This window comes from Excalfactoria chinensis, chromosome 4 (assembly GCF_039878825.1).
Source record: "Excalfactoria chinensis isolate bCotChi1 chromosome 4, bCotChi1.hap2, whole genome shotgun sequence".
Taxonomy (NCBI): Eukaryota; Metazoa; Chordata; class Aves; order Galliformes; family Phasianidae; genus Excalfactoria; species Excalfactoria chinensis.
In genome coordinates this window covers 72,981,670-72,992,955 of record NC_092828.1, presented here as the reverse complement: position 1 = coordinate 72,992,955, position 11,286 = coordinate 72,981,670, and the positions used below count along the sequence as shown (strand labels likewise).

At 45.4% G+C, this 11,286-nt stretch overlaps 1 protein-coding gene across 5 annotated transcripts in view; it reads left to right on the top strand.

Annotated features, from left to right (window-relative positions):
- The first annotated feature begins 3,547 nt into the window (after positions 1-3,547).
- Positions 3,548-11,286, top strand: part of CAPN6 (calpain 6) — a 55,565-nt gene continuing 47,826 nt past the window's right edge. For 2 of the 5 annotated variants that reach the window (XR_011903549.1, XM_072336500.1), the window contains exon 1: positions 5,509-5,673. The gene's annotated coding sequence lies outside the window, so the exon portion shown is untranslated. Of the gene's footprint in view, positions 3,649-5,508; positions 5,674-10,130; positions 10,307-11,286 lie in introns of those variants that run through there. The other 3 variants (XM_072336501.1, XM_072336503.1, XM_072336502.1) reach the window with 3 other exon arrangements.

Genomic DNA, 11,286 nt, shown 5'->3' with positions numbered 1-11,286 from the left:
ATTCTGTGACATATATGGCCTTGGTTCTGCTCTAAAATATGGCAGCAAAACCAACCCAAGCTTGTATTAACACAGTACAGCAGCCTGACAGGAAAAAGTGGACAAAAATCCTACAAAATAGGAATAGTGCATCTGTTCACAGCCAAATCTATGACCGTGGCCTGTAAGATATGATTCCTGCTTAGAGAGCACAACAACATCTAGAACAAGATGTATTAACAGTCATGATAAATAGCTTACCAGCCCAGTCTTTGGAGAACAATGTGTCTGTGTGCCCAGGAAAGAAAATCTTTAGAAAATGCTGTTCTGTCACAAATTGCTCATGCTTTAATTAAGAAGTCCTCATCAGTGAAGAAGATAACTATGAGATATGTGAGGGGAGGAACACACTTGATCTATAATGAAATCAACTCTCAAATGAGGTCGCCCACCCACGTACGACTGTGCACATACAACAGGAAGATGAGCCAAATGCAGCGAGATGAGGACAAGCTTTTGTAGCTCTGCAAATGAAAGGCTTGTCCTTTGGGTGGGAAGTGGAACTGAAAGGGGAGGCAGTGTAGTTACTTGCTGGAAAAATGAGGGAAACCGTGTCCTCCTGTGCCCTTCTCATAGCTCCTTCTAAAGGATGCTTTCTTTATGCTACCACTTCATGACAAAGCACTCTGGGACAGACTCTGAGGCACACGTGGACAAGAACAGCATCCCTGTCACTGCTTAGTCCATGAAACTAGAAATGGAAATTTAGATACAGATTCCTGCTGGGAATATCCTTAATCTTGAAATCTAAATGACTCAAGATGCTCTGCTGCTGATCAGAACATTCCATCAGTTGTGAGTAAAGCTGATGGGCAATTTCACTAGGATAAGTGTAATCAGAGCACTGGGCTATGACTCAAAAGGCCTGCTTTCAACTCCTGACACAGCCACAGGGTTCAGTGTGACCTGCAGAATCACCTAGGGCCAGAACCAAAACATGGGGCAAGATGCCTAAAGCGGACTTGGAATTTCTTACTGCAGGTGCTGGTGGGAAGAATAACCAAGAGTTTTACATGTGAAACTTAGGTAGCTGCTGAGTTATCGGTGCCTGAGATGAGCTGCAGAGCTGGGATCTGACGAGCACAGGCTTGGAGCTATTTCCAGCAGGTAGCTTATTCCACCTATCATTAGGCTTTACCTTAACATGATTACATGCCTTGTAAAGTAGTTTACCTGTCACCATGGCTGATATGACGTAACCTTTATATGGCTCAAATGGTGCTTCTGCAGCAGCATCCCATAGACCACAAGCGATATGGCAACTGACCAAAGCCCCTTCCAACTGCTGGTGTTAAATGAGGTTATGAATTAAGCCCGCTGCGGAGGTACATTGCTCCTACAGGTCTCAGCTGCACAGAGAACGGGAAACGGTTCAATCTGAGAGATTTTCTCATGACCCTGAGTCAGCAACGGCTCTATCCAAATCCCTGCGAGATACAAGAGTGCTACAGGCAATGTTTTCAATATTTAATGTTTACACAACACTCTGAATACCGACGGCAACTCAAAGAGAAGGGAGCTCCTGTCTTCACTGCCAGCCTCAGGGAGTTTCCTCTTCATGTGCATTTTTCAGCATGACTGACGCCTGCCTACACAGGCAGCAAACTGGCGTGTGCCCCGTGCTCGGAAGCACACCTGTGTCAGTGCAATGTGTGCCGTGAAGGACCTCATCAACGCGGCTACAGGACGTGCCCAAGGGCACAAGTAGACGTGGGCCCAGCCCGTTGCTCATCGCTACTCCCTGCGCCGCTTTCCTGCCTTAACGCAAAGCTGCAGGCGGGCACGCAGCTCTCTGCAACACGGGCTGAAGCGGCGAACCCTCAAACTCGGTACGCGCGGCGCCCTCCGCATAAAGGGCGCTCCTCTGAGGAAGATGGCGGCGGGCAGCGCCCGAGGCGGGAAGGAGAGCGCCGGGCTCTGAGGAACGGCCGCCATCGTTGGGCGAGGCCGCCACCTAGCGAGCGGCGGCGGAGGGATGGAGGAGCTCCGACAGCGGATCGGGGATGGAGGGGCGAGCCGAGCGCCCGCCACACCTGGAGCCATTTTCCGCTGCTCTGCTTCAGGCTCCTTTTCCTCCACGATGGACCTACCCAAGGAATAACTGCAAACGCCTGTCTCAGCTCCTGTCCCCAAAAGGGAATTCAGGGAGTGACTATGTTGACTTAAAATCAAGTCCTTTATATCTGAAGATTTAGAAATGTTGTGGTTAATGCAATGCGAGGATAAATGCTGTATGCCTGCACTGAGACCCCTCAGTGCCCACAAAGCTGGGAGCTGCAGCCCAAGGCAAAGCACAGCCCCTAAGAATCACAGAATCACCAGCCTGGTTGTTTTGGAAGGGATGCTTGCTGGCCATCACTGCAACCCCTCTGCAATGAGCTGGGACACCTACAGCTCCATCAGGTGCTCAGAGCCCATCCTTGAGTGTCTGACCTTGAGTATCACTAGAGATGGGGCACCCACCAGCTCTCTAGGCAACCTGTGCCAGCGCCATCCTTATGGTAAAAAATTTCTTCCTTATATCCAATCTGAATCTCCCCTTTTTTGGTTTGAAACCATTTCCTCTTGTCCTAATGTTGGACATATCCAAATAATTGATCAGAGTGGTACCTGATAAAAGCAGCTTTTATTCACAATTGCAATGGTGGGTGTCCTGCAAGCAGGAGCACACACAGAAAGCAGTGTTACATCTTCTACGCCCTATTACCCAACACTTATCTTTTCCTCCTCTGGTTCCTCATTGGCTGAGTACTTTCAGGTTCACAATCTTCCTGGCGCTCAGCTAAACATACAGACACTGACTAAACACAATTTTTTGCTAGCTATGCATGTATCGCTAATTATTTAACTTCTGATGTTTGCTCACAATTGTTTCTGGACATCTGCTTGTCCTTGGATAGAGAGAAGTTTGGAAGGAGGATAAAGGGGAGTATCTTGATGCCTGCCTGTTGCATCCCAACCTACCCACCGAGTGAGACAGTGTGGCCTTGTGTGGAGGCCCTGGCTTCTTTGATGGCTGTTAAGTCTGTTTTTCTTCTGCTGAGGGTCTCTTATCTATACAGAATAGTCTTACAACATGCTTTCTAGTCCACAATACTGTACACATCCTATTCGCAACATTTAAAATCTATTGCAGTTTTGCAAGAATCAATCACATAATTTAGCAACTATATTTCTAAAATATGCTACTGAAAATATATGGCATTTCTATACTTGTTCACATCAGCTATTTCTAAGGTCAAGTTACAAAATACAAATACGTTGTGCTCTGCTTCTTCGGGTCAGCTCCCTCTTTTTGATATCCAATGAAGAAGAGAAAATCAGTGCTTGCTTCTAGATAGCAATCCCTTGTAGTCATTGGCAGCCATGTCATTAGCAAACCTACAACACAGCTGTGTCCTGTCTGCAGGTGTGAGGGGCCTTGGGTGAGACACAGCTGGTCAACACTGCACCAATCCGGCCATGTGCTGCAGTCTGGGTTATGCTGCCTGGGGCACAGTGTGCTGCAGGGATGAGGAGCAAGTCCTGTGTCTGTGCTGGCAAACCGAGATGTTCTGAAGCGATGCAGTCACCAGCGTGAAGCAGCCTAGAAGACCTTTCTAGACCATGGTAGTGTATGCGAGCATGTCTTTCTCAGTACTTTGATGCAATCCTACTGAATTACAAGGTGGGCTTTATTTGGTCATGGTTCTGCAGTGAGAGCACAGCTGTCTGCCTTGATTGCCTGCCTGTGGGACTCATCTTGCTTCCTCTCTAAGAGGATTTCTGATGAGAATTCAGGAGAAACTCCTCCTCAGGCCAGATAAATTACACGTAATTCTTGGATTATGGCACCAGATTTAATACATAAAAAGTTCTCATAGTTTTGTTCCATGGTGGATCAAAGGCAGCTACGTGAGAACATGTCTATAAAAGCCGTAAAAATTATCACCTCAGAAAATAGCAGAATTTTGTTGTACTCATGATTCCCTCAACCATGCAAATGAATCACAGCACGCAATGATGTATATAGGAGGACATTGGTTTTTTATTACGATTTAAACTCGAGTCTGCTTACTCAATCACAAATTGAAAACACATGGCTTTACTGTGTAGGGCCTTTTTTACGCATTACATGCTAGAGCTGTAGTGGCAGCTTCCAGGGACTTTCTGTCCAAACTTCAGCATGCCTTCAAAAGGAAGTTGGGTAAGGGCTGTATAAGAAAGCAAACAGTCCTACAGTGAGCCTTGCAGAACAGAGATTTATGATCTTATTTAACACTTTGTCTTCTTAGTGTTTTCTGAACGTAACTTGTCTCCTGAGATCACATTCCTTTAGGCAAGTGGATTGGCTGACTAGCAAGGTCTGGGAGGAGTAAGCCTGTTTGCAAACTCAGGCAGGCTATGCTAGAATAGGAAGAATGAAATGGAGGAAGCAAATCAGGGAGAACATTTAAGAGTACTGGCACAAATGTCAATCTGCAATGTTTTCTTAAGTGACACCTGTTTAAGAACAGGGCTGCATCTACAGAAATGTAAGTAAAAGCTGCCCAAAGGTAAAAGTGAAGTTTTTATAGTCCACAAATGAGAAAACTTTCATGACAATGTAACCCAAATGTTCAGGATTTACCCAGAAGGAAATTGTGGCTAAGTGCAATATGTAGAGAAGCTTGTTTCACCAAATCCATTTTTTAATGGGAATTTATTTTTGACCTTTTTTGAAAAATTATCTTTCCCAGCACAGGAATATGTGTTATTTTCCCAGTTTCTATACATGAACTGGCGTGTTCTTAGCAGGGGGAGAGGAGCAAGACTGGACAAGTGCATGAGAGCGTGGGCAGTTTCATGACATCTCGGATGTGAAGAGCTGTTTGGCACAGCCCTGGAACAGCTCAGCTTCCTGGACAGCTTGGGACCTCTGGAGTCTGTTCTGGGGCTCTCCCAGGACATCTTCTGTTTTCCCTTCTGCAAGGGAAATGGGAATAGCATCTTTTAGGCACATGCTAGACTGTTTGCAGTGAAACTAGGAGAAAGAACTTAGCAGTGTGCAAGAGCCAGCCCCAGAGCTGCTCTGGGTTTGCCATAGCACTCATGGTTGAGGGCACAAAGCCACCTGTTGGGTTTTGCTGCATCTCTTGCTCTGCCAACTGCCACCCAACTGCAGTCCCCACAGAAATACTGTGTGACTCTTCCCCACAGCCTGGACGGGCTGTTATCAGAAGGGCCTGATGAGGCCAAGGCATGGACACTGGCTTTATGCAACTGAGGAACAGTGCGCAGCCTAATAAGGAACATCATTTCTTTCCTGATGCACATTAAACTGCCCTGTTTTCTGTATTAAAAAATGCCTGCAACTCCTGCCAAGCAGCCTTGCCTCATCTCCTCCTTTAAAAATTCATTCCCAGTTGCAGCCACAACTACAGATAACAGTTTACCAGGAATAAACAAGACTCTGCATTTTGGGTCAGCTCGGATTGTTTCCTGGTGTCCCTTGTGACTCATCGTCACTGGAAGGGTCATCCTGAAACACACCCCTCTACTAATGTGCTCTTGGTACAATCCAAAGAGTTTCAGGTTAAGAAGCTGAGGGGATTTTTGTTCGCAGGAGTCAGTTTGGAGTTTGAGGTGCCTCGGAGCAGGACCTGTGTCAGCCAGGTAAGTACAGAAGGTATTAAGGAAACTTTGATTTGCTTGATTTGTAGCTTCAGGAGCACAATGGACATTTGTTACTAGCAACCAGCACTTCAGCAAGCACAGTGACAAAATACTTTTGTCAACTGCTTTAAGATGCATTTCTTACAGAATGTGGCATCACAGTTGTATGCTAACACTGAGCCAAGCAGTCACTGTGATTTATTACAAAGCGTGGCTGCTCTCATTACTTCTGGAATAACCAGCCAAACACCAACACAGCCATCACTATCAGTTATACCAAATAAGGAGGCTGGAATGATGAAGTGTGATTTAAACTCTCGGTTCTCATATAATTCCATTTTCCATACTGTTTATGATCTTCTGAAGTTAGGCCAGTTCTCACTGTGGATTCTTTCACTTTGGAAATTCAGGTGGGCATTTTCAGCTGTCATATTTTTTCCAAAGGAGAGGCTTTTATACTGTGTCTAGAATAAGTGGATGCATAGAATAATAGAGTAGCCTGATAGAGTTACCCATTAATTTGTGATCATAGACCTTTTTTGAACTAGAAAAGACAGAATGGAGAGATATTGGAATCCTAAAGAGAGTTGTTTCCTGTGGTTTCAGTACAAAAGCATGGCTGGAACAAATCGGCTGACATTGCTGTTAGCGTTTTCTTTACAGCTTGCTACAGATCTGTTCGCTTCCATTAATGTTAATTGTAACAACCAGCATCCATCATATTAAATTACTTTATTCTGAATTCAAAACCGGAATGGTACCTCTCTGTAATTAGCGGTAAATCTCCCTGAGATTGGGGCTATAGCAGAAGCCACTGAGGGCCACGTTATTAAAAAGCACGCTGGGGTCTGTGTGGTTTGGGAAGTCTGGTTTGCCTGGATATTCGCTTGAAATGTGCCCTCTGGCCACTTTGTGTCTTCACTTGCTTGTCGGTAACAAGAGAAATATGATGTTAGCTTACAATCAAGATGGATAAAGATTGGAGGCCGTGCAATGTACACAGGCCCAAACAGGTTTCCTTCCACGAGGGAAGCAGAGCTGCACCAAAATTAGGCATGTGGCAATCTGTGTCCTGAAACAGGAGCAGCATCCCTGGGCATGCACTTTTAATGCACATTGGCAGTGTTGGTGCACATCTGTTTAGAAAAGCATTTCCTGCTGTTCTGCTGTAGTGCTCTGTATTCATTCTTGTGCTATCACCCTGCCAGCTCTACAGAGCCCCTTCGAGTCCAGATGTGCGGAGTGTTTTGAATTTCTGAATGCTGACTGAGATCTAGCAAGGGATTTCTGCATCTGCAGTGAAACACAGGCAGAACACCGGTGTCCTGGGGCTAAGTTGTACTCAGAGAAACTTAACTGCCTTGTGTTACTCAGAGCTGCTTGGTGCAGTGTGGATTTCCACTAAGTGGCTGCCAATTAAATTGCCCCTCTGGCCAAGCTGCTGGTGCATTTGGTGCAAGAAGCCCTCCAGGAGTTTGCTTCTTACATCTGGACAGGGCTGGGGAGTCACACAAAACATGGTAATTTTTTCAGTTGGGATGAAGGCTGTGGGGCAATCTCTGCTCATGCCAGATGGAATCTTCCTTCTTGGGCATAATCACCTGTAAGTCTGGCTTTTTTCAGCTGCTGTTTGCTCCAGCCATGCAGCCCCAGCACCCACAACTCGTGCCCTCTAACTGCACTTCTAGCTGTGGGAGAGGTGGCTGCAGCTTGCAATCAGCCAGTACTTCACACCCCAAAGGATTTGCTTTGCTAGAGTTGTGAATAGCACTGCCTTTCTGGAGGGTAAGAATGGGGTTTACATTTTTTCTGACTGTGACCCAGGTGATGCTTCAGAAGTGTATTTGTAGCTTCTCGCTTATTTCTCTGCATTTGAGGGATTACGCAGCTACTGCCTTGAATTACTGCTGCTTTGTGTCAGCACTCAGTGACTTACAGCTGAGTTCTGTTCCCTTGCTGCCACCATGCAGGCTTGCTAGCAGTGGGACAGGTAGCTCTGTGTGCAGTTTGTGTTTCATGAGGATAGAGGAATCAGTGTGAGGACTGCAAACAAAATAAACAACAGGATTCCTGGCAGGGTTCCTGTTGAGCTCTTGGGCTCACTGGAAGGGCACGCTTAGTCTTAAAACTCCTCTTCTTGAGCCATTCTGCTGGATGTGGGCTTTGCCTTAGAAGATGTATCCAGTCTCCCAACTACTGCTATATGAAATCCTTCTGTCTAGGTGAGCCCTTAAAAAAACCTTTGTTAAGCACTATCATGTTGCAGTAGAAGAAAAGGAGCATGTGATTAATGTTATCATAGCAAAGCTTTGGTTTGTAGCCAGGAGATTCTGCTGCTCCTTGATACCATCCATGAAAACAAACAGTTGTGGCCAGCCCTCCTCCTGCTATCTAGTTAGCCTTGAATTTCTGCTTGGAAGCAGATGTTCTCAGCTGAAAATATGTGATCTTTGATCTATCAGTTTGAATGCAAAGTATGGGAAAACTGAGCAGCAGCACAATGTTGGCATCTTTCCGTTTATATGAGAAGAAAAATGCTTGTGTTTCTTTCCTGCAGTGAATTCTCGAGCTGAGATAGGGAAACCTTTATATACCTGTTGAAGTACCGAGTGCCATAAATGGTCAAATTAACCTTATTTTGTTGAAAATTCAAAGGCTTGTTGAGAGGAGAGCTAACATGGTACCACCATGCTGTTCAAAGCTTGCAGTAACACTTGGTACTTCATGCTGTGCAGAGAATATTGCTGTGCCACACTGAGAAGGACCATGGTCGTTAACACAGGACCTCAGTGCTATGAAATACCCTGTGCAGCAAATTTGATCTGAATTGAGCATGCTCTTATTAATGCAATTGCTTATCCACAAAATATGAATTTAACACTGACTTTGTGCTTCAAATAAGTTGATGCCGAAGAGCAGAGGATACGCATTATAGCATACAGACTCCCAGCGCAGTTGGTGTGTTGTAATGTTTAAAGAATACGAATGAGTAAATTTCTCCAGTCGGAATGTTTCATGTAATGGGCAGTGATGCTTCTGATGCAGTAGTAGGAAAGTTATGGTCAAGATCATGAAGCCGCAGTGTATGTGAAGCAGAAGTTTTGCAACTGCTTTAAATTCCCCAACACGTAATGCAAATTTGCAAAGTCACTGTTTTATAAGGACCTGCAGCCATTCTGCACAGAAGGAGAAGGAAATAACCTTTTCCAGCTGGAGCCCTGAAAGCATTTTCAATTAGGAGTTTTATAGGAAAACAGTTCAAAGTAATTTAAAGCTTTTGGCTGCTCTTCTGGAGGCACTCGCTGACAGCAAGCTAGGAGTTCTGAGGAAGAGATATTTGCAAAAACACTAAGCAGCGATGTTTGTGAACAGTTAAGTACTTGAGTCCCCGTGTTGCTGTTATAAGTCAAACAGTGGCTCTGATGCTGAGTGATAGATCGGTTCTGAAAGAGTAGAGCTTAGAGTTGGAGGTTTTTTTGCACAATGTAGAGGCAGCTCACAACTCCCAATTCCAAAAGGGGAACCTGAGGACCAAATACTGGTTATTATTGTTATTTATTACCATTTGCACAAAAGAAAAGCAATCTCGCTGCTAGCAAAGGGATAATATAGAGCACAGTGCATGCTGTGTGTGTCCCTGCTGGCATCCCCCTGCTCACCCCAGGCAGGGGCTCCTGGAACAGTGGGAGTGCAGTCCTGAGGCTGGGGCTGCTGCTCGTTGGACGGACCAGCACCTTGCTCCACTCTGGAGTTAAATATCAACTAGAAGTTTACTTTGCCCTTTCAGTCCTGGTGCTATGCATGAAAACTCCTTTGAATCCTTCAGTTAGAACAGAGAAGCAGGGTATGTGGTAGAATTAATGTATCATAGCATGCCAAGTCTCTTCCTTGAAGAGGAGTTCCATCTAGAACAGAGGTTTTGCTGCAGCTGCTTGGCAGCATTCATCTTTGGAAGGGAAAGTATTGCTTTCTGTAAAGCAAAACCAGCTCAGTGCTGTCCCTGCACCCCCTCCTGTGGGAATGGCAGTGAGAGGGCAGCATGTATGGGGCAGCTAGCTCTACAGCTTCAGCTACTCTGCTCTGGCTTTTTATCCTGCATGGTGCTTAGTTACACACAGCAACACAAATAGGCTTACAAGAGATGACTTTTTGTGTTAGTTCTTCTGTGCTCATTGCATGGCTTTAATGGCAGCTAGGGTGTAATTTTCACACAGCCTGTCTGGACAGTTAGTCAGCCCTGTTTGTTGTGGACCGTGTGCGTAGCAGCTGGGAAGAGAACATTTAAGATGGGAAAATGCGAGTGTAAAGAAACACTGTTTGATTGGGGCTCTCCAGACTGGGAATAATACTTAATGATCTTGTGAAGAACTGCATTTCAAGTAGATGTCCCTTTAATTTAAGGCTGCTTATAATGCCAGGAGCTGGTATTTGCAGCTGTGTTGAATGTGATGTAAGCCTTGATTACTCTGATGGGGCAAGCATCTCTGAGTATGAACGGTGAGTAAGAACGCAGTGCTTGTGCTGCCTGGCTGAGGGGTGAACGCTGGGTGGAGCCCTATGGAAGAGGGGACCTGCAGTGACTTGGCTTCACTGTGCTGCTGACTGGAATAGGAATTTCACTGGAAAAGAGAGGGTAAGAGAAAGAGCTTAAAGTTTGGAGTTTAAAAGTCAAGAGATGCAGGACCTCCTGTATTCCTTCTGGCTTAAGGGGTTAGTCATGGCTCCAGAGAAACCCTGGGGTCAGCTGTGCTGAACTGCTCAGCTCAGAGACCAGAAAAGAGAAAAGAACTAAGCTGTTACTTACAGTAAGAGAAAGCAACAATCAGTGAAAGCATGACGTCTAAGCTATAGAGCTGGGTTTTTGTTTTTTGGTTTTTGGTAGTTTTTTTTTCTCTTTTCTGCTTTGCTTTCTGTCCTTCTTCTAGGGTGATCTCTTTTCCTTGACAGAGTGGCAGAGGGCCTCCAAAATGTGGCATGATATTTTTAGGTCTGCGCTGCTGAGCCTTTGCTATGCTGTACACAGCTCACACTGTGGCACATGACAGTGCAGGGAATCCTGGACAGAGCAGCTGCCAAGCCTGCCTTTGTGTTTTCAAGTGTGGCTGCACGTTGTGAGTGCTGTCAGAACCAAAGATAAATCTTTTGAAGAGCAAGGAAGGCTACCTTAATGCATACTGTAAACTTGAGATTGGATATAGAACACAGCTGGGTAATTCAGGAACTTCAGTGCTCAGCTGAGGGGCAGCAGCTGGGACCTGCTTAAAACAAGTCAGTGGAGTGGCTGTGGTGCAGTGAGCGTGGGGGTGTTAATCCTGGAAGGTCTCCTGTTCCAATCCAGAAGATAGAAAGGGAGAAAGGGTGGGGGAGCCAAGTCATTAAGGTCCAATTTCGATGAGTTAGGCAATAGCAGCTGAAAACCTTATCACCCTGGGGCTATTCTAATAACAACTGTGTCTTGCAGATAGGCTCAGATTAGATTCTTACTTAGCTTGTGGGGAATTTTTAATAAGCAAGAGTGCCAGTTATCGTGAGATAATCTGTATTCTACTCAGATTAGCCAAACTAATTCTTTTCTTTTGTCCCTGAGCTATCTTTTTATAATGGGTAATTTGA